This window comes from Phocoena sinus, chromosome 1, assembly GCF_008692025.1.
Source record: "Phocoena sinus isolate mPhoSin1 chromosome 1, mPhoSin1.pri, whole genome shotgun sequence".
Taxonomy (NCBI): domain Eukaryota; kingdom Metazoa; phylum Chordata; class Mammalia; order Artiodactyla; family Phocoenidae; genus Phocoena; species Phocoena sinus.
In genome coordinates this window covers 144,215,936-144,238,098 of record NC_045763.1, presented here as the reverse complement: position 1 = coordinate 144,238,098, position 22,163 = coordinate 144,215,936, and the positions used below count along the sequence as shown (strand labels likewise).

Here is a 22,163-nt window from a genome sequence, read left to right as displayed (position 1 = left end):
TCTCAATCCACATTGCTCTGCAAAAGTTCTTTCATTCAAAATGAAGAAGACAATTATGAGAGCATGAATTTCTCTCTCTCCCCAACCCACTAAAATGAAAACAAAGCAAAGCTAACAGAAGATGCTTAATCTTTAGATGACTCTATAAGAAGTTCATCTTGGTTGAAAGAAAAGTGGCAGACAGTGCCTCAAGTCCAAGCCACACAGAGGCATAATGCAAAAGGGGAAGATTTGGTACTTTGAAAATGAAATGCCAATAATGAGATCACTGCAGTGGGAACCAGTGTACCAGCGAGCTGAGAAGTAACACAACACCATGAGTGCTTCGTCTGTCCAAGTCGTGGCAGAAATCTGCCAGGCCCAGATTGACATCACTAGTCATTTAGAAGCCCACAGATCACAGAAAAAGTTCTCCTCCTCACTGAAAAGAGTTGATTATCAGTTTAAATAGAAACTGATTAGAACACCAATTCTTCAAAGCATAAATATTTCATTCACCAACCAGTTGCAATTTATCCCAGGGCAATTAAGAAGAAGGTATGCAAAGCTACAACACAAAAGGTGTGACTACAGTCAACTTGAACAGGGAATTAGGTTTGACATAGATATTGGATATGGGGTGAAAACACAGACTACACTGTCCCAGACATACTCAGGGACCGTGGGGGGAAACATGCATAACTATACAACCCAGTTAGCCCTCTTCAGTACCCTTCACCCCTTGAGTCTGCTTGAGCCAATATGATTCTCATTCAGCAAACATTTGTCAGATACTTTCTAGATGCTGGGTCCTGCGTTGGGTATTGGAAATTCTACCCTGGACAGGACAATCACATGCCCTTCCTTCTTTTTTTTTTTTTTTTTTAATTTTTATTGGAGTCTAGTTGATTTACAATGTTGTGTTAGTCTCTGTTGTACAGCAAAGTGAATCTGTTATACATATACATATATCCACTCTTTTTTAGATTCTTTTCCCATGTAGGCCATTACAGCGTATTGAGTTCCCTGTGCTATACAATAGGTCCTTATTAGTTATCTTTTTATATATAGTACTGTGTATGTGACAATCCCAATCTCCCAGTTTATCCCTAACCCCCCTTACCCCCTAATAACCATGAGATTGTTTTCTACATCTGTAACTCTATTTGTTTTGTACATAAATCCACTTGTACCCTTTTTTTAGATTCCACAGATAAGTGATATAATAGGATATTTGTTTTTCTCTGTCTGACTTACTTCACTCAGTATGACAAGCTCTAGGTCCATCCACGTTGCTGCAAATGGCATTATTTTATGGCTCAGTAATATTCCATTGTATATATGTACCACATCTTCTTTATCTATTCCTTTCGGAAAGATGCATGCACCCCAATGTTCACTGCAGCACTATTTACAATAGCCAGGACATGGAAGCAACCTAAAAGCCCTTCCTTCTTAACCATCTCCAGCTTATCTTCAGTTCTATCTGTCCCCTTACCCGGCTTCACTTTTTTCCATAGTATTTATCACTACCAAACATTGTATCTTACCTATATTTGTTTCTTATTCATTGCCTCACTTATTAAAATACAAGTGCCATGGGCAGGCACTTTGACTGCCTTACTGCATGGTATCCCCAACATCTACGCCACATTAAGGGCTCCAAGAATATGTGTTGGATAAATAAGGCTTATGTTCAAATAACTCCATTTCAATTAGGATAAGCAGAATAAAAGAAAACTATAGGTGTTGTGAGCATGTATCATTAGGAAATGAGGGAGGCGTTTCCTGAGCAAAGGACTTTTAATAACTAAAATCAGTAAATTAATAAAGTAAAGAGAGGAGTCTGTCTGGAGAAGGGGTTAGGGAGGGCCTTTCAAAGAGAGGCAGCAACACGTATAAAGGAGCTCCTGGTGCTGAAATGACAGGAAAAAGGCCAGTGACGTGGAGCCAAGGGGAGAGTTTCGGGAGATCAGGTGGGAGCTGTGGACGGGAGCCAGATGATGCCAAGTCTTGCAGGACACACTCAGGATTTTGGACTTCATTGTGCAATACACAATATTGCAGTGAGTTTTAGGCAGTGACATGAACACAATTCCCAATTCAGGAATCTCTCTACTAAGCCCAGAAGCGAGCGTCGTAGCCTGAGCATTCTGAAATCACCTGGGTGTACGAAACGGCTGAGCTACTTCAGCATGCAGAGAAGAGGGAGGTATGAAGACCTGGCCATATTTATCAAGGATATGGTAGAGGCTCCACATTATAACAGGCAGTACGGGGAGGGTGGGAGCAGCAAAAAGATGGGTGCCTCGGTCCCTGAAGACAATATAACCAAGCTACAGAAAGGCAATGTGCATTCATGGAAAACTTAAAGGGAACTGAGAACCCCCAAATGAACATGTGTGCCTGGGTCCTTCTGGCTTTGAGGCCAGCGCTGCCCCATGAGGCCTCTCCTGGTCCTGCCAGGCCTCCCCTGGGTTCCGTACTCCAGCAGTAAGAGGCCACCTCAGGCTCCCCCGGCACAGATGCAATGTGTCTCCTCCATGCCTTGCACAAGTTACCCGTCATTCTACCCCTCACTCCACCCTCATGTTGCCTCCTGACAGACTGCTGGGCTCCTGCCCAGGACCCAGCACTAAGATGTGACACGTGGTAGGTACCCAATAAATATTTGTCAGATCAACTTTAGAGAGTATGCTAAAATCTGTCACTCTTTTCATACCTTTCTAGCACACACTTATTGCACGTCTACTTTGCGGCAGGCATAGTGATGAGGCCTTTTCATGCAGTCTCATTTAATCTTCACAGTAATCTCAAAAGTCAGATATTGTTATTATCCCCAGTTTGCTGACAAGGAAACTAAGGCCCAGAGAGGTACAGGAACTTGCTTAAGATTTCTCTCACCGTGTACCAGAGACATGAACTCACTTCCGTTCCTCTCCTAAGGCCCTGGTCTGATTCATTACTTGCTTACGCTCACCTCCTCCCTGAAGGCTTCCTTGATAGTCCAAACTGCCATAAAGAAAAGCTTCAGGGCTCCTGAAGTATTTTCATAACTATCCCGCCTAATGTCTTCCCAACCACTGTGAATGCCTCTGACGGGTCTTCTTTATCCTGTGCTCAGCCAACGTTGAACACAGTGTTTGGCACACGATAGGAGTGTGAATGAAGATTTGTTGAAGAATAAATGGGTGGGAAAATAAGCCCTTTTAAGAAACTCATTAAGAAAACACAATATACACAAATTCTAACAGATAAATTGAAGAACAACCATCACGTTAACAAGAATTCTACATTTCCTATTCTTTCCTCCCTCCCCACCGACCACCATTTTCCTTTACGTACTGGTTTCTCTGGTAAATTGAAAATCTGGTTCATCTTCAAATGAGAAACATTGTCCTGTTACATAAAAGGAGAAAAGGGAATCATGAAGACATTACATGACTACACATGAGTCATGGGTCCACGCACAAACTGACAGGATGCCCAGCGGAGGAGCAGGCAGAAAAGGGAATTATTCACTGCCACCAGATTCTCCTTCACAAGCATCAAAAAAGCTATACCTCGGGCTTCCCTGGTGGCGCAGTGGTTGAGAGTCCGCCTGCCGGTGCAGGGGACACGGGTTCGTGCCCCGGTCCGGGAAGATCCCACATGCCGCGGAGCGGCTGGGCCCGTGAGCCATGGCCACTGAGCCTGCGCGTCCGGAGCCTGTGCTACGCAACGGGAGAGGCCACGGCGGTGAGAGGCCCGCGTACCGCAAAAAAAACCCCAAAACTATACCTCATTTAAAAGGGCAGAAAGATGAGTGATAACACTTCTTCAGCTTGGAATATATCCCACAGAAATATTTAACCCAGACCCACAGAAGCTGAAATATTCCAAACCAACCACGATTCAGAAGTTGGGATCTCCCTGATGCGATCACTATGCGAGAAACAGCATGTTTATTGTCTCATAAGAGACATGTCACCTAACAATTCATAAGAGGGGGTCTGAGGGAAATAACTCACCCATTGTGAAGTCAATGTTCAAATCAATATGCCTTGGGGAGAAAAATATTGCTCATTGATGGAGATTGATTTTTCTTTTCCTTAAGAAATTCTCAAGGGGTAAACAACATTTTTTTTCATAGTGAATGTAAATAAACATGCCACTGTCACGGTCTACATTTTCCTATCATCATTAGTATGATTCGCAAAAATTATTAGTGTAATTATGAGTGCCTTTCGACCTACTGAAAAATAGATGTCGGTTCCATTTTTTTTAAATCTCCTTTTAATATCCAAGCAACAGGACCACCACACAGACAACTTGATGTATGTCTTCTGCTTTACCTAACAGCACTCTTATCAGTGAGATGATTTTGATGTTTCAAAATAATCAAAAATTAGCATAAAAACTAAGAAAACTGGATCCTAGATCTGTTTACCTACAAATTGAACAATGACTACTTTTTTTTTAAAACTTCTCGCTGTCTCCCTCTTACATTTCCTACTCCCAATCCCCCAAATGATTACAGCAACATTGCATCTAGCCATTTACCAGCTGCCTTCCGAAAGAGAAGTTTTAATGGGCAAAGGAAAAGAAGGCTGAATTTAACTGTTTTTTATGTAACATGTTGCTTCAGGCTGGTGAATCTTTCAGATTTCTTTACAAGGCTACAGTAGATTATGTTGCCTAATTCACAGATTGTCTTCTTAGGTGAAATGTGTGCCAGAAAGAAAGCTTGCCTTCTACCCTTTGGAAACTCAAAGGTTGCATAAGAAAGGACAGATGGATGATTTGGGGGGGAAAAGAATTGTCACTCAATTAATATTTGTGGAAAAGGGTGTCACGGATCACTGGTAGAATTTCTACCCATTGGCAACTCCCCCGAGCAGCCCAAGATTAACTGAGCACCCAGGCTACCAAGTTCTATGAGGAGAGGAGAATAATTGTGCAGACGATTTCAGAGGCCGAGCCGGGGAGGCAATAGAAGTGTAGCTCGATGAACCATCTTCTGTATGCAGGAATAACCACTGACACCCTAGGAGGCAAACAAGCCATTTCTGTTGTTTTTCTCCTGTGATGGAGATGGATTCATATCAAGCCACACTCCCACACCCTATTCCTCCCATGTCTAAAAAAACACATTTTTCAAGTGGCTTGAACAGATTAAATTAGGAACCAAGTTCATTGATTGACACACAATCATGACTTACAACTTGACTTTAGGAAAAATTCACACTACACTTAATACACTGATTTTTCTCGTCTAATAGATTGACTCCAAGCTTACGGTAGCACACTGAATGCTGTACAGAAGAACAACAAAGTAAAGCAAAACAAGAACAAAAAATTTTAAAAATTTCCATTAAAAGAAAATGTAAGACCTAAACTCACCCTTTCTAAAAATCTGCTTCTGTAAGAAATAAAAAGACCCGGATCCACCAGAAGTACTAAAATCAAATCTGTGTTAGTCTTTTAAAGTCCTACTTCTTTAAAATTCAAGAATTATCTGCATGCTTTGGTAGGGATGTGTGGTTGCTTATTACTCACACGTATTTCTGCTTTGATCACAAATTGAGGAGGAGCTAACATTGAGGAACAGAAATATCTACAGACACTGAGAATAAACTACAGACTTAGATGAGCAAGGCTGGGGAGAGAAAATACGATCCTCTAGGAAGAATAATGTAGTGACAATCAGAACACATCTGGGATTTGATTCAAACCGACCTGGAACTGAATGGACCCCCAGCTGTTCTGTACACAACGCAACACACACACACACACACACACACACACACACACATTGAGATTTCTAAAAGTGAAATTTCAGAAAGTTATCCAAAGGAGTTAAACTAAGAAAAGGTTTCACTGGCAGACACAGGAATAACTTTACCCCTTGTATGGTGACCTGTGAGTGGAGTGAACAGCGGGCTAAACAGATCTTTCTATCAAAAGGTCCAACCTAACCCTCCCACTCCAGCAGGGTTCTGAAGGTGTCAGCAGGCTTTGGTTGACTGGACCATTAATGGAGCTTCGGTTAATTATTGACTGATTAGAGATTTGCCTTATCTTCCCATCAAGAGCTGGTTCAAGACTTAACGGAAAGCAATTTAGAGCCAGGGTGAACCTACCCACATGCCTTTTTCTTCTTTTCCTTTGGGTCACTTTAGCTTGTCCTTCCCCTTAATTCACGTTCGGGTCAGAATGGCCAGTCCTTCCCGTGCTTGGGAGTCCTCAAAAGGACTGCAGATGAGAGGGGCCAGGTTCATGGTGAGGCATGTCCAGAGACAGAGGCCTAGAACGGTGCTGCCTTTTGCGAAACTTTGCTTATTGGCCTGGGGTCTCCCATTAAGTCCCTGGGTGAAAATCGATGTCTTTGTGTTTCTAAAAATGCTGGTGATGCCTGTGGGTAAGAATCAGCCCCCCGCCCCCAAAAAGCAGGCAGCCTCTGCTGAAGGCCTCTTGGCAAAGCTGGGGAATCAGCACAGGCAGCTTGGGCCCAGCTGCCCCAGATAAGAGGTGGCCCGTGTTAATGTACAGGCTTCCTCTGCACCTCAGCAGGGCCTTCCTTTTCTAAACAGTCTCCCTTTAATGTTGGCGAATGTTGTTTTTCCATTGACTCAACATCTCGCCTCTGGTGGTGAGCCAGTGGGGAAAGTTGGAGCGGGGGAGGGAGGAGGAAAGTGGGAGAGAGTGATGCCAAGGCAGAGGAGAGAGGGGCAGTGAGCCACGCTTCCAAACAAGCTGGACACCTGCTTTGGAAAGACAGTGACCAAGCCTAAAATTCTTTCTTCCTCACGATTTAGATCAGCTCTTTGTTCCCTGCATGCCTGTGATCTGCCCTGGCCCCTTCCCCACAATGTTGCCTCCTTCCCTTTGCCAGGAACTAATCCAGCATGGTAACTACCATGAGGGATTCCTAGCTTTTCTCTGCCAATGTAACTGTCTTATCTGAAGGAAAAAAAGAATAAGAGAGTTATTGGAGTGTATTAAAGAGGAAAAAGAAATTCTAGGAAAAAAAAATGAAACCATTGATGGGAGGAAAGCAAGAGAGAAAATGAAATTAGAGAGGAAAACAGGGAAGAGGAGAAAGGGGTAAGTGAGGGAAAAAAAGGATGGAAATGAAAGGCAAAAAGGAGAGAATAAAAGGATAAAGCAAAAAAGAAAGAAAGAGAAGAAAACAAGAAGGAGTGCAGAAAAATGAAATCCGAAATGAGAGGTTTTCCCCAGAAGCTTGGTTTTTTAAGCCACAAGACAGACCCCAGGTTGAGGATGGAGAGCAGTCAGTCCCCTTTGGGGCTTCTCTGGGCAAGACAAGGTCAAGGGGCATCTTCAAAACTAAATCTTGATTAGAGCCAGCTAAATGTTTTGACTTGAAGGAGACATGCAGGATTAAAAAGCAAAATAGAGCAGCATGGGTAAGAAAGAAACAGGAAAAGAAAGAAAATTGAAAAAAGAAACAAAACTCACAGGAGGCACAAAGGGAATGATAGAAAACACTTCTGAATCAGCTAGTCATCTACTAACAAGCTGCAAAGATTTCCAATGACAAGTTGTCACATTAGTTTAGTGAAACTGAAGCAGTACTTATCCCCTTTCCTGTGCTTAATCTCTCCCTGCGTGCCACAGAAACATGCTACCACGTTTAATAGGATTAGTTTCATTCACTTTCTCCCTCCACCCCTTTTATTTTTTACAATTCTATTTTCAGCAATACAGGGATCCTTGAATTCGACTTCCTGCGGTGCACAGCAAAGCCTGGCATGCATGGGTTTTACCCTTTAAAAACTTTATTTGAATCTGAAAAATGTAATTTGACTGTTTTGTACCCCCTTCCCCAAATGAATTACTTTGTCCTCCTGGAAATCTCCAAAACGTGGAGGGTGGGGGAGGGAGTGTTGATGGTAAAAGGGTCAAGAGAGAACCTGGGCTATGAAGAAGCTGACAAAGCTCCATCCCTGCAGAGGCCGTGTGCCCTAGGAGGAACTGTTCCGGCTCTGAAGGCAGGCAAACCTGGGTTCCGATTCTGACGGCTACTTACCGGCTTTGTGGCCTTAAGCAGGTGGTGAAACCTTCCCTGTCCCCGTTTACTCATCCATACAATACAGCAGGGATAACTCTCATCAGGGCTGTTGGGAGAACTACACCTAATGTACTTATTTCTTCACTGCTAAGGTTCACTTTTTCTCATATTTTATTATGTTCCTGCAATCAATATGTCCTACAATCGATTGTGCATTTAAGGTCATTATGTTTTCCTTTTCTCCCAAAGGGCACATTTAAATGGATGGTGTGTCTTAGAGTCTATGGCATTTTAGAAGAAAATGGAAGTGCTGGACATAAAGCATCTGGCGCAGTTCTGAGGTAGGAAGTGCTCAGAAGATGCTAGAATTGTCTATCACTGCTCATCACTATGCCTATGCCCCTCCCTCCCATATTCTCGCAGAAAGACCACTTTGAAACATGGAGAGAAGGAGATGTTGACACTTTTGTCCCTCACCCAGATTCCTCTAGACTCCTGCTCCGAATCGAGGTTTCAGAAACCTGGCTAAATCGAACACATCATAACTGTCCCTCCGTGTTGGATAAGAACCAAAATCGTCCGGTCCACTCGCTCTCTCAACAGGGTCACCAACTGCCACGCTCAGCAGTGTCTTGCAAACAGTAATTATCTGCTGAATGATTCTATCTTCTTTGAGCCCACTTTGGGTTCCGCAGCCCCTCCTGCCCTCTCTCCCCAGGCACCAGCCCCGAAGATTAGCATTGAGACCACCGAAGATTAGGTGAACTCCGCCTGCCCCGGGAGGGAAAAGGATGGGGCTTCGGGGACCTGAGGGAGTGAGGGAGCCACCCTGGGGCCTAGGATGGGGATGAGGGGAGGTGGAGCTGGGAGGAAGGAGGAAACTGGCTGCCCGGAGCCCGTGCGGGGGCGCTGGGGGGACCCACCCCCCGTCGGAGCCGGGGCGTGGGAAGCCGCGGGTGGGGGACGCACGGCGACACCCCTCCGGATCGGGACCGCGCACCAACAGCGCCGCGCACGGGGGGAGCCCGGGCTGCCCGCCCCCGAGAGGCGGCTGCCGGGAGGGGGTGCTGCCCGAGGCCTTCCGCCAACCGGGATCAGCGAGTGACCCAGAGCATTCCAGAGCCTCGCCAGACGCAGGAGGCGCCCTTCCCGCGAGCCGGAGCAAGGGTCCGATTTAGCCTCCAGCCTCGCCTTCGCTCCCGCCTCCCACTCCGTCCCTCAAACCACACTTCACACCCCTTCCGGCACCCCACCCCCCAGCCTCCTCGCCCACCCCCGACCTCCGGCACCCCCCATCCCCTCCAGTTATCCGCTTTGGCCCTCGCACTCCCAGCCCCACCTCTCCCCTGAACTCCACTCCCTCAGCCCCACTGCCAGCTACCCACCCCGCCCCTTACCTTGTGCAGGACACCTAGTCCACCTACCTCCACCTATAATCTCCCCTAACCCCTACCCGGCACCCTCCCACACGCTCCCTTCCCACCCCCCTTCTCCCACCCCCCCACCCCACCCTGCTCCTCCAGATCTTCCTCTCAGCCTCTGCCCCTGCCCTCCTCCCCTACAAGAATAGGCAAAAGTACTCCTTCCACCAAGACCACCACCAGGAGAGGGCTTGGGGGTAAGGAACCAGAAGCTGATACCTGTCTCCCTACAGCCTGGCTCCGGATATGTGTTTCTCTATGGTTGTTGAGGGCCTTTGTTTTGTCCCCTAGAGTCACAGACATATCCCTCTCTCACCCCCAGTAGTCACAGAGCAGGAATCTTCCACACTGGCCCAAAGATATACACAAACGCTGGAAGGACGGGCATCTAGGGATGAAGCTTGGGCTTTCCCTCATGCAGAGAGTAAAGGGTGCCCACTCCCAGCCCCTGGGCTCATTCAGCCTAGGGACTGGGCCCTCGGATGCCCCAAGCTGGAAGTCTCTTCCTTAACCCAGGAATAGGCAGTGATTACTAATCTCAAGCCTTCTGAGGATACCAGCAAAACACCTTCCTTGGGATGTTTCATTATCCACTCACAGCCATCTCCAGTTCTAAAAAGTGTCAGCCTTCTTGATCTGTTCTCTGCTGGCTACGCCTATTCCATTCCTCTGGCTTTCTTCCCCTCACCCTGCTGCAGAGTCACAGCCAGCGATGGCCCCTTCCCGCCTATCTTCCTTTCCCTTCTATCTTTCTTTCCCTTCTCACAGCTGTCTTTGGCTGGGCTCTCCCTTAATGACCTTGGGGTGTGTTCCTACTCATTGGATTGAACATAATTTTAAGAAGGGTTGTATTTTACATGACATAGATTTGGGGGAGTTGTTCATTCACACAAGTAAAAACATATGGTAGATGATATACATTTTAGTTTTACCTAGGAATGTTGCCCTTTTTTGCCTTCTTGTTGTTCCCTCCTTGAATAGAACTGTTCGTCCTGTGGCTTTGTTGGTGAGACAGGCAGCTTCTGTAGGAAAGGTTTGCCATCTATAAAGCAGGGAAGGTGAAAGAAAGAAAGAAAGAAAGAAGGAAAGGAAGAAAGAAAGGAAGGAGGAAAGGAAGGAAGGAAGGAAAAGAGAGAGAGAGAAAGAAAAAGAAAGAAAGATTGATTTCACATCAGTAAATGCCTCCTGTCTGCCAGTGGGACTGATGGACAGTTCTAAGTCCAAGAGCACAGGGCCTAACTTCCAAACATACACCAATGCTATTTTTTATGGTTTAAAAGGTGAGAGGTGAGCATATAAAGTGTCCAAAGTAGCCAGTATGCATAAGCTAAAATGTGCATACACGTACACATCAAATGACAGTCCACTTAGCTTCGCCAAAATATTGGATGGGAGAGGGCTCTGTGCAGGAGGAGTACAGGTCAGTGCAAGTGTGAAGAACACACATTTGTAGACCAAATAGTTTCCATTTTTATTGAGCGCCAGTCATGTGCTGAACGATATTACTTATGTAAAACTCTCTACAATTAGGAGTTGGATACTATTACCATTTAACAGATAAAAAGAACTGAGGCTCAGATAAAGTGACACACCCACGGTCACAGAGGCAGCGACTGGCTGAGCAGTAACTGGAAACACAGCATGACCCCCGGATTCCCACGTCCTCCTGCTGATTGCCTAGCTGGTGTGGGCCCAGAAATCCTTATTTTTGAAAATCTTCCTTGGTGATTCCTGTTGACTAGCCCCGTCTTGGGGACCCCTGCTCCACCTCAAACCAGCCCGCTATATCCCCGTCACCAGCCTTGCCTCTGAGCAGCCTTCTCCGTGTTGGATAAAGCACTTAAAACATATTTAAATAGCAATTTTGAAAAACTATGCAGCATATGGATTTTCCTTTTGATCTCAAAATGATGACAAACAGACACTTAGATACTTCATAAAAGAAATATTACCAGAAAAATTATAGAAATCTGGCTTTCAACTTTGTCTTGCTCTAATTTAAACAAAATGCAACTTTCCAGAGTCACTCTCTCTCCCCACAAATAAATCCAAACTGGGAGCTTCCTTCTCTTTTTCCCTGCGTGCGCCTGGCCTACACCTATTTATTTCTAACTCACTGGCGTCCTGAATAAAAGCCTTGTAAGATGGGCAGTAGGGATTACTTAAATCCTACCATCAAAGCCCCTGAAAAGAGCATCTCCTCCGAATTCACACCCTTGACTTAAAAGACCGAAGAAAGGGAAGCTGGGAGTAACGGCCAAATATCCTTAGACCGAAGAAATAAAGGGGGTGAGCAGAAGGGGAGGTCTCCAGCCCTCCAAAGGTCCCCGCCCCTCTCTGGGTCCCCGGCGGTGGCCCCAACCTCTTAGGTTAAGCGCGTCCACCGTCTCGCCGCCGCTTCGGCCCCGCAGCAACAGGCAGAGAGCAGGTAGCTGCTCTCTGCGTCCGGCGTGTGCCCAGCTCGGGTCAGCGGGGCCGTGCGGAGGCCCCCGGGAAAGGCCCGGGCCGCGGGTTTGGCGCGGGGCGACCCACACTCCAAGGGGCACGCGGGAGGGAGGGGCGCGCCCTCCGCCCTCAGCGCGGCGCCACGGCCGCCTCTTCTCGAGCGCGACGTCTCCGGGCCAGAGAGGCCGCGACACCTAGCGCGGGGCCGAGGCTAGGAAGGAAGGGCCGGGCGGGAGGAGGAGACCGGGAGGAAGCTGCAGGCGAGGAAGCCCCATTGCCGCCTTGGGGCCGGAGAGGAGACTCCCAGCGTTCCCTCCCGACCCGAAACTTTTCCAACACACGCAGGCGTGTGCCGCGCGAGTTTCGGCGGCCCCGAGTCGCCAGAGGGAAGGAGGCTCGTCAAACAAACCTGTCCCCGGGCACGCACGCGGAGGTACACAGGCACACGGGAAGGGCCTGGGCCTCCGGGGAAGCGCTGAGGGCGTGCAGGCAGCGGGCACCACCCGGCCCGAAAGGGGCTCCCCACGCGTGGGAACCAGTGCTTAAAATCCTGCCGAAGCTCGGAAATGTAGCGGTGCCCAGAGGCTCTGCGTAACTTTGCCCACTGCGCCCCCGCGTGCAGAGGCGTCCCCTCACACTCACACCCTCACCCCACCCCATGCCCCCCGGCTGCAGCTCGAGACTGCCCTTGTATTTCAGGGACAGGGAAAGAGATGCTGATCCGCGCCAAAGAGGGAGGGGTGTAAATGGCGCGAATCCCACTCCCTAGCAACCCCAGATTCGGAGGGAGAGCGCCCCGTTCTCCCCGAAAGCGTCCCCTTCACTTCCCTGTGCCCTTGGCTTCTTCACTACTGTGGACTGAAGAGGATAAAGCACAAGCAGATCGATGTGTATTTTTTTCTGAAATCACGACCTCTCCAAATCCTAGCCCTCAAAGAGCCGGGTAGGGTTGGAGAAAGTCAAGTTATTTCGGGGCGGGGGGCGGGCGGCGGCACCCCTCGGAAGGCGCGCGCTCGGCCTGGCGGGCGCCTCGCCGGGCTCAGCGCGGCCAGGCGGAGTGGCTGGATTATGTAAGTTAACAGCCCTCCATGTGCTCACCACCATCTGTTAGTATCTTGATATTGGAAAGTTCGGTGCCTGAGGCAGAGCCAGGGTTGGCGACGCAGAGCTCCCAGCCTACTCCTTTCTACTCCGGGGCAGGGAACGTACCTCTCTTTGATTGTTTTCGCCTTCTTCCATAAAATCAAGTAGTAATGTGCCCCTTCAGTCACTGACAACCAACCCCCTCTAACCGCGGGAGAAGAGTGATTGTGGGAGAAGAGTGATTTTCTTCGAGGCCACTTTATTGTAAGGAATCCTTTCAATGAATTTTTATTTTTATAACAATTCTAGGCTCCTTTAGGCGTTGTGATGGGCCCTGATTTGGGGGTGGGGGCTTTATTAATTAAAAAATTACTTTTTTCTGCCAACCCCCCTTACCCCAAATTCTTGTAAGGGTTATATTTCAGCTTCTTTGGAGTGATTCACTTCTGTTTACTCTGAAAGCTGTTGGTTAAACAAACATCACTCGGGAGGCTTCTAAGCAGTGGGGTTCCCAGGAGAGAAACCGTGCAGCTGCTACTTGCTACTGATCTCGTGGCATTTCACTTTCCCCCCCATTCAGAACAAATCCAGGTTGGGCTTGGCGTCACACTGGGCATAGGGATTGAGAGAGAGAGAGAGAGGGAGAATACGGCAGGCAGTCAGTCTGCCTCTAGACAGCCTGAAGCAGGCCGGCCTGCACCCTAGAGTTGTTTTTTATTTCTTTCTCTTCCTCTTTTCAGGATGGTGGTGGTGGTGAGTGGTGGATGGTGTTGTGTGTGTGTCCAGGCTGGATCTCCAGCATCCTTCTCCTGAAATAAACATCCATGTTTGTCTCTCATCTGGTCTAGTTGAAATTCCCAGAATTGGTTTGTTTAAGATCTGCTGACGGTTGTTTGCAAGGTTTTAAATTACTTATATGCAGTCTTCTCTCCTACCCCCACTTACTGGCTTTAAGAAAGAACCGGAGGGGTAAAATACACCGAGAAAATGTCAAGGCGAAGTGTGTTTAACCCAGAACCAGATGCATAAGTGATAAGTGCAAGAGTTTGACCAAGAACGCGCAGATAACCCTTCAGATAAATAAATAAATGTAGCTTGCAGGGATAGGGTTTGTTGGAAGACCAGTCAGAACTTGTGTTAACTTTTAAGTTATTGGGGTTGTGTTGGCATTGGGGCGGAGAAAGGGACTGACCCTAGGCTTGGCCGCTGGTTTCAGAGATGGAGCTAATATCTAGGCGACTTCTTGTCTCCGGGGCTGACTGATCGCTTCTCGCCTATCAGAAAACAAACCGGGAGTAGCCCGAGATAGAGGGCTCGGGCCTCACGCCTTGCTCCAGGGCGGTGCGAGACCCGGGAGAGCGCCGCAGCTCTGGCAAGAGAGGTTGCCAGGAGCCTGGCCTGTACGTCGCCTAGACATTAGGGGACAGGACCGGGCTCCGCGTACGCATCTCGCGGAGCTGGGCTGTGGACCGAGCTCGCGCGTCCAGCGTCGCGCGCGCTATTTCAAAAAGCCGCTCTTGTGCCCAAATGCGGGCTGCGAACCTCCGCGGCAGAGCTGGCAAGCCGCGAGCCTCCGTCGCCGAGGCTGGGGGTGGGGGAGCTTTCCTGTTTGCCAAGCGGGTTACCCCGACTAAAACTGGGGCCTGCCTTCCCCCGGGAGTGATAAAGGACTTACTGGGGCTCGCAGGGAACTTTTCCCCTCGCCACTTCTCGGGCGTAGTGTGTGCTAAACGTGCACCCGAGCGCTAGGTGCAAGTGACATAAACTTGTGGGCTAAAGTTCAAGCCGTTTCCTTCCAGGGTCTGAACCTTTTCTCCCTCCCAGCTTCCTTTCTTCCCCCTTCTCCCCCTCCTCCTTCCCTGCCCTCCTCCCTTTTAAATGTCAAACTGAGCAGATGGTTTTAAGGTGTGGAGGGCATGTATCCTTTACTCCTGCCAGTTTATTTGTGGGCTGGCGCTCACATGTACATACTGGGATACTTAAGGAAAAATAATAGGGCGAAAAAGAAGAAAGGAAGTAGCCTTGATTCATTCACAGAACCCACATTTCCCCGCTCAGTACACCCGCTTCCCTCGAAAGGACCCAACCAACAGAAGCGTTATTCCGTCCTGTATGTAATGGGCACGTTGATAGATTCTGTCCCCAGCCTAAATTGTCCCTTCTCAGAACACTTAATACAGTAGCCGATCATTGGAAGTGTGAGTAGTGTGTTTGTGAGGGTCTGTGTTGTTTCCGTAATGGGGTGGGGGGGGGAGTGTCAGGAGGCGGCAAAAGGGGAGAAATGAAGACTGGAGATGCTCAAGCAAGTCTTTTTTTCTTATCCCCAACACCTAACCGGGCCGGCCTGGTTTTTTTTTCTTCTTCTTTGCAATGTTTGAGTCCCGTGCCAAAAGTTTCCTACAGGGTATGGACTCGAACATAGTACCATCACTATTCTTATTCAAAGATCTGACTTCACAGTTTGATGAATTTGAGGCTGAGATTGTAAGTGTCCTAGGAAAAGTGTGTGCGTGCGTGTGTTGCAGAAGATGGTGGTAATGATCGGCCAGTATACTTGTAACACACTTCACAAACACTCTGTTGTCACGACGCAACACGATTCAGCCTTTGATCTGATTAAATTCGAGGGACACACGAAAAATACTTGTCCCCATCCTACCAAAAAATGAGTGTCTTATCGACTAGGTATGAATGTTTCTGCTTCGCAGCCCTTGCAAGTCCTAGCTTTTATAGGATCTTTAAGTCATAAGCGCATTTGCTTTATTAAAAGCCGTTTACTGTGCCCGGTGAAAGAGACATTCTAGCTGCGGCTGGGCGCTTGCGCTTTACCATTAGTAACTTTCAAATCCCAAAAAGCCCTTTAAGAGCCACGTTATCTAAAGAAGTCTTGCTGGTTATTTTTCGTCCAAGAAATGTCAAACCAAAGTGAATTTTCTATGGCTTGACTTAGAAGCCCGAAATTTAAGCGTTTGAAATTTCTTGCCGAGTATACTTTAAAGTTTGTTACCCAGAGGTCAAAACTGTGTAAATCCTATTTGAAACCTCTCTCTTTAATCATTCTGGGGTGAGTGAGTTACTGAGCGTAATCGCGTGGTACTGTTTGTAACATTTTTTTTTCCCGTAAAGGTTGCTGTACCTACAATCCAAATAAAGTTGTTAGAGGTAACCAAGGACAAATATTCTTCCTAACAATTTTGACGGGAGATTGACTGGGATTCAGCCAATACTAGTCTTCTTATATCAGATGCAGCGGAGCCGGTGTGAAACCTCTAGCACCTATTATTTTAATCCCAAACCTACCTGTATTTTATTGTCCACCTCTCCTTTAAAAGGAAGCAAGGGTGACATGTATTCCTGATACTAGCTATGATCATTTAAAAAGTGGAATGTTTTGAGGATCCTCACTCCCTCCTCTTAGACCACCCCACCCCTAAAACCTCCACTTTTTCTCCAGTATACTTTTCTGTGCCTTCCTCCACCCCTGTCCGAGGAGCGCTCACTCGCTCTGCCGCTCAGCGAACTCGATCAGCTGTATCTGGGAAATGAAGGGGAAAAAAAAAAAAAAGACCTGCGTCCTGGAAGAGCGAGTGTGAGCTGAGCGGCGCTCGCGCGGTCGCCGGCTTTGCACAGCGCCCGCAGATGGCTCGCTCCGGCCCGGGCGCGGCGATCCGGTCGCCCCCAAGCAGTGGCTGCGCGCGGGTGAGGGGGGGTGGGGGCGGGGATGGAGGCGGGGGAGGGGAGCGCGGGGCCCCTCTCCCCTCCTCTCCTCCCAGCCCCTCACCCCCACCCCTTTTATATTTTTTTTCCTCCCAAGTTCTCTTGCCTCGCTATCCCCCCTTGAATCCGAAGGCGCCTCGCGATTGGGTGCTGGGGCCGGGTACGTCAGTCAGACTGTGACGTGCAGTCTTCCTGTTTCCTTCAGCTGTGTCTTAAAGTAAATCTTGTTGTGGAGCGGAGCCCTCAGCTGAGGGAGCGCTCTGAAATAATACACCATTGCAGCCGGGGAAAGCAGAGCGGCGCAAAAGAGCTCTCGCCGGGTCCGCCTGCTCCCTCTCCGCTTCGCTCCTCTTCTCTCCTCTCCTCTCTCCCCTCTTCTACTCTCTTCTCTTCTCTTCTCTCTTCTCCTATTCTCCTCTCTCCTCCTCTCGCCTCTTCTCTTCCTCACTCTCCTCTCTTCTTGTCTTCCCTCCTCTCCTCTCCCTGCCCACCCTCTCCTCTCTCTCCCCTCATTCTCCCCGTCGGCCCGCTCGCGCGCTCCCGCACGGACTCACCGTCCCTTGTCCAATTATCATATTCATCACCCGCAAGATCTCACCGTGCGTGTGCGCGCGCGTGTTTTCCTCTCTCCGCCTGCAAAAAAGGCTCGGTCCCACTGCTCTCTGCACCGAGTAAGTATCTTCTCCCCCTCGCGAGTCCCCTCCCCTTTTCCAGAATCACTTGTACCGGCTTGTTCTTGAATGAGAAGAAAAGAAAAGAGACTCCCATTACTCATACTCGTGTAAACATCTTTCCACCCTCCCCAGGAGAAAATGGTGTTCTTTAAATGAATCATAATAAAATAGTGTCTAAACAGTTTCTAAGCAGAAGCCTCAGTGGAACTCAGCGCTCCGCCTCTCCCAGTTCCTACGAGTAAGTGATCCGCTTGGCTTTTCTTTCTTTCTCTTTCCTGCTGGTGGCTGGGGGGTGGTGTTGGCGAGAGGGGGGAGGCTGATAGTGCTGGACTTGTCGCTGATCTTGTCACCTTTTGTGTACTGTTTCTGGAGGGGGAGGAGGCTTTTCCTTCCTTTCCTTCTTTCTCTTGCCCTCTCTTCCCAGGAGAGAGGACCGCGAGGGGGACCGGGTCGCTTTTTGTTCGTCTGGATCCCCGCTTTCCTCCCAGCCTCATCCTTCCCATCTCCCCCGGTGAAAACTCCTGGGCTAGTCCCCACGTCCTTGCTCTTTGTCTTGTTTATTATAGCTGCCTTTCTTCCAGGATCTTCCAATTTGCTTGTCATTTGCATACCTTTCACTTCTCCTTTTTAACCCCAGCAGAGGGCCAGGGAGTAGGGAGGAAGGGAGAGGGAGGTGTGGTGAGGGGGGGGGGGGGGGCGCTCTGTTACTTTCCTCTCAAAACGCTGTCGAAGCCGAAATGTTGAAATCAGGGTTGGAGCAATGGAGAGATGGTCCTGGGAAACGAGCACGGCGCCCCTCCCCTGTGCTCCCAGGACCCAGGGCTAGGTCAAGTTGAGTGGGGTAAGATGGCACCGGGAGCCTCAGGGGTCCTGTGGTGGGAGGACTGGGGCTCAAGCGCGGCGGGAGGATGGAAAGATCGAGGTCCGGGTGGGGGTAGAGGATGTTCTCGGGCAGCGGATGTGCTCGCAGTCACCGCTGGCAGTCGACGTGGTTGGGCTGCTTCGATCTGATCTTGGTTCGTCTGGGTGGTACCTGCAATTTTGCCCCACTCCGGAGGACTGGAGAGGGAGGAGTGAAGAGGTGAGAGTGATTGTTACTGGGAAGAATAGTGAGGGGGCGAGAAGAGCTGCTATCTTGCCTGAACCGGCAAGGAGGGGGACGACGGGGGCAAGCTGGGGGGAGACATTACCCAAAGCCCAGGTTAGCAAATTGTTGGTTCTTCTGCTGTGCCAGCCACTTACTCCTCCTGATAAAACTGAACGTAGGTGGAGGGTATGGATTGGAGGGGCGAGGTGAGGGGGGCGGGGGGCGGGAGGGAGGCAAAGGGGGAGTAGCTTTGGAGAGAGACTCACAGGTCTCCTGCCACTTCTCAGCTTTTTTTCGGAAGTTGAGAGTCCTCCAGGCTGGCCGACAGAAGACCTGGGAGGAGGGGTTGAGCGACAGTCTTAAATAGCCCAAGGAGGCAGGCTGGAGTGTGAAACTTCTGTTCTTGGCAATCCAGAACCCACTCCGCCTGGGGGAAGGCTGGGAACTCACCTGCTCGTTTTTATTTTTCCCAGAAGGTCTGTGTTGTCTCCTTGAGCTTATAATAACAGCGCAAGCACAGGGTGGCCTGCTCTCAAAGTCAAGGCTAGAAGTCTCTTGTCTTGTTCTCCCCCCCACCCCTTCTCTCCCATCTAATAACCTCCTTTACAAAAAAAAAAAAATTATAATAATGTCCTTTCCTGGATTAGGTAGACAAAGGTCTATTAGCCGAGAGCTGCGCCATGGGCAGGGCCTGACAGGTGTGTTATGTCAAGAAAGACAGGTGCAAATTTCCTCTGTGTCTGTGTGTGTCTGTACAGTTCCAGACCTCAGGGTGTGCTCCAGGGTTGCGGAGGTTTATGGGTTTATGGTTGCCTTGGTTAATAGGATTGTCCGGGCTCATGGGAACTGCGCTGTTGTTATGTTTTGAGCCCTGCCATGTGAGTTCTTTGGTTGGGGGTGGAGGACAAGTTGGTATGTGTTTGTTTATTTTTCTTAAGGATGTTGGCAGGCTGCTGCTGAGGCTGTGTCTCGGGCTCCTGTCTGCCAGGCAGCTGAAAGTACCCCCACTTCAGGCAGCAGGTGGAGGGAGATTGACTTTCCCTTCGCTTCCCTCTGGTTTACGCCTATTTCCCAGGTCTTTGGGGGCATTCGGGGGGCGGGGGGGAGTAGTGAGAGCGTCTTGTGTGTGTGTGTGTGTATGTGTGTGTGTGTGTGTGCACGCGTGCTTTGGACATCCATGGATGGTGTGTGTAACTGCCAGGAATACCAAAGTCAGTTTGAAAGTGTTACTGTTTTTAAAGCTTATGTTCTTTAGCGCGCTTTCTCCCTGCCCAGAAGGAATAGGTATGTGCATAAACTCTTTCAGGTCGTATGTTAAATACTCTCATAAAGTAGAATGAGCCTGTCATTGTACCAGACATGTGCCAGATGTCCTAGTTATTACTTTGATGGAGAAGGAAAATCTCAAGTATGTGAGAGGTAACTGTGCTTTTCTATTTGATGCAAGATGTAGGCAGTCAGTTCTCTGAAGTTTCTTGTAAGAACTTCTGAGCATTTTCAAAATGAAATGGGCTGTGGGTGGTGAAGAAGAAAAAGGGGAGTAATTTGGTTAACCTGTCCATGTGCTACAACATGGACCTGTTTCTGCAATAGTAAAATAGATGAAAGTAAGGACTGTGGCTTCATGTGTGAGGGAAGCTATTGAGAATTCAGGGTAAGCACAGTATATGGATTCTCAGAATCGGAGCTTTTCATTTTTTTTCTTTAAACAGGCTACTTCTTGAGTTGCATAGAAATAGATTAGATGGTGAATGGTTTTTTGTTGGTTGGTTTGGTGGCTTGGGTGATCATCCTTGTTTCATGAAAATGAGATAGTATGTGTCATTTTATTCTTTTGACTTAAACATCCAAGTTCCCCCTAATACTTTCTTTGGATGCTTTTGAAGTTCTTTCATAACTAAAATGTCATCTATGGATATGTCATTTGCTTTATTTTTAATAAGGGTCATCTGTGCTTGGCACTTATTGATATTTTTATATGTCCATTGTGCAGAATTCTATTTAGGTTAATCACCAAGACCTTGTAGGGAAAAAGTCATGTATACCTAACATGCATCTTTGTTCTCACTTTACTCATTCCCTTGCATCTTTCCTCTATAAGTAGCACTTACAATCTTAAAACATAACCTAGCTGCCAGGCGTACTCTTTATTTGTTCAAAATGAAATAGGCCTTTTTTCATGAATTTTTTAGAGGCATTGTTTTGCATTTGCAACTGTAAATATAAGGAATATTTAGGTTCAAGATTAACAAAAGATTATAAAATGTTACTGATTTTATAATATGAAGATGGATTGTGCATGATATATTATTACTGGGTTCTAATTAAGTATCTGTATAAATTGGAAAGGACATATACATAAGGAATTTCTAAAACCTTATTGCCTGGTGTATTCGAAAGCTTCAAAGGACATTTAGAGTATTTCAATTCCCTTCAGAAAAAAAATAAATGTGTTTCTTCTTGAAGTTATTTCTCACTCTCTTTTATTTACTAATTTGGTGACTTATTACTTTTTTAATATTTTAGGCATGTCTCAGAAAATACTCTGTGTTCATCTTGCAGGTGAAAAATGTATGAAATTTTTGATAGAATGGAGGAATTTAAGATAAAATGGTTCTGATTTGAGATCTCTATTATCATAGGAAAATTTAAACCTGATATAAGATTTTGACAATACAATGTTAGTTAATTTAAGTATTAACTAATGTCAAGTGGATTCCTCACAATAAACATCAAAGACTTTCTTAGCCTGATAGTGAGCAGAAACATCTCCAAAGGAAAAGTTGCTAATTAGCAGAAATGAACTCTTAAATACAGTGAAGGGGACAGCTTGGTAAAGGGCAGGGGTGGGGGAGTACCTAAATCAAATCATCTGATTTCCCCCCTTGAATTACTGATTTCCAGATGGATTTACAAGGTTCTTTGTTAGTGTTCTTCCACTTGCAGTTTCATAAGCGGCTTGACCCAAGTAGATCAGAGGCCCACTCAAAGGTTGTTTTCTAAAAGAAGTAAAGTGTAGGCTTGAGCAATTTCTTCAAATCATTTTATTAACAAAGACAGATAGGCTAAATCATCCAAGCAGGAAACCATGCCAACCTTACCCTTCCCCTTCTCATGAAAGATTTGACTGAACTATCTGAGTAGTAATCATAGTGATCACTTCTTTGTCTAGAATCTGGACTCCAGATCGAGGCATAAAAGTTGCATCCCCTTCCCCAAATAACTTCTTTATTAAAGCAGAACACTTCAGCACTTTCTACTTCACACTGCAGTGTTCCTTTGAAATGCTTCCCTGAAAATTCTTTTCTACTAACGTTGTCATCAGCTTCCTTAGGATTCTCCATGTTAAATTATCTGACATTCTCCAGATAATTCAGATTTTAATGAAGAATCTTTTGGAGTAGTTAAAATCTGACTTGATCATAGTTGAACGTTCTTACCTTTTTCTGGGAGGAATCTGCTAATGTTAAGATACCCTTCGTATAGGAATTATTAAAGTGTTTATGTAGTTAGATGCCAAGTGGTACAGCCCAATATTTAATAATAAAAATAGTCTATGTAGATTTTCATATTAATTACAGAGGAGTTTACAGGAATAGAATATGTGTATCCAATCGATAATACATTTGGGTTCAAATGCTACGTCAGTATTTTTCTGCATACTTGCTGATACTGATGTTCACCAGTGCTGATCAAAAGGTTCATATCGCTGGGTTAAACTCAAAATTAATATAAAAATTAAA

At 47.2% G+C, this 22,163-nt stretch overlaps 1 protein-coding gene across 2 annotated transcripts in view; it reads left to right on the top strand.

The window, feature by feature from the left end:
• Window positions 1-16,889: 16,889 nt before the first annotated feature.
• PROX1 (prospero homeobox 1) overlaps window positions 16,890-22,163 on the top strand; it is a 53,373-nt gene continuing 48,099 nt past the window's right edge. The window contains exon 1 of one of the 2 annotated variants that reach the window (XM_032611806.1): window positions 16,890-17,330. The gene's annotated coding sequence lies outside the window, so the exon portion shown is untranslated. The remainder of the gene's footprint in view (window positions 17,331-22,163) is intronic. The other variant, XM_032611822.1, reaches the window with a different exon arrangement.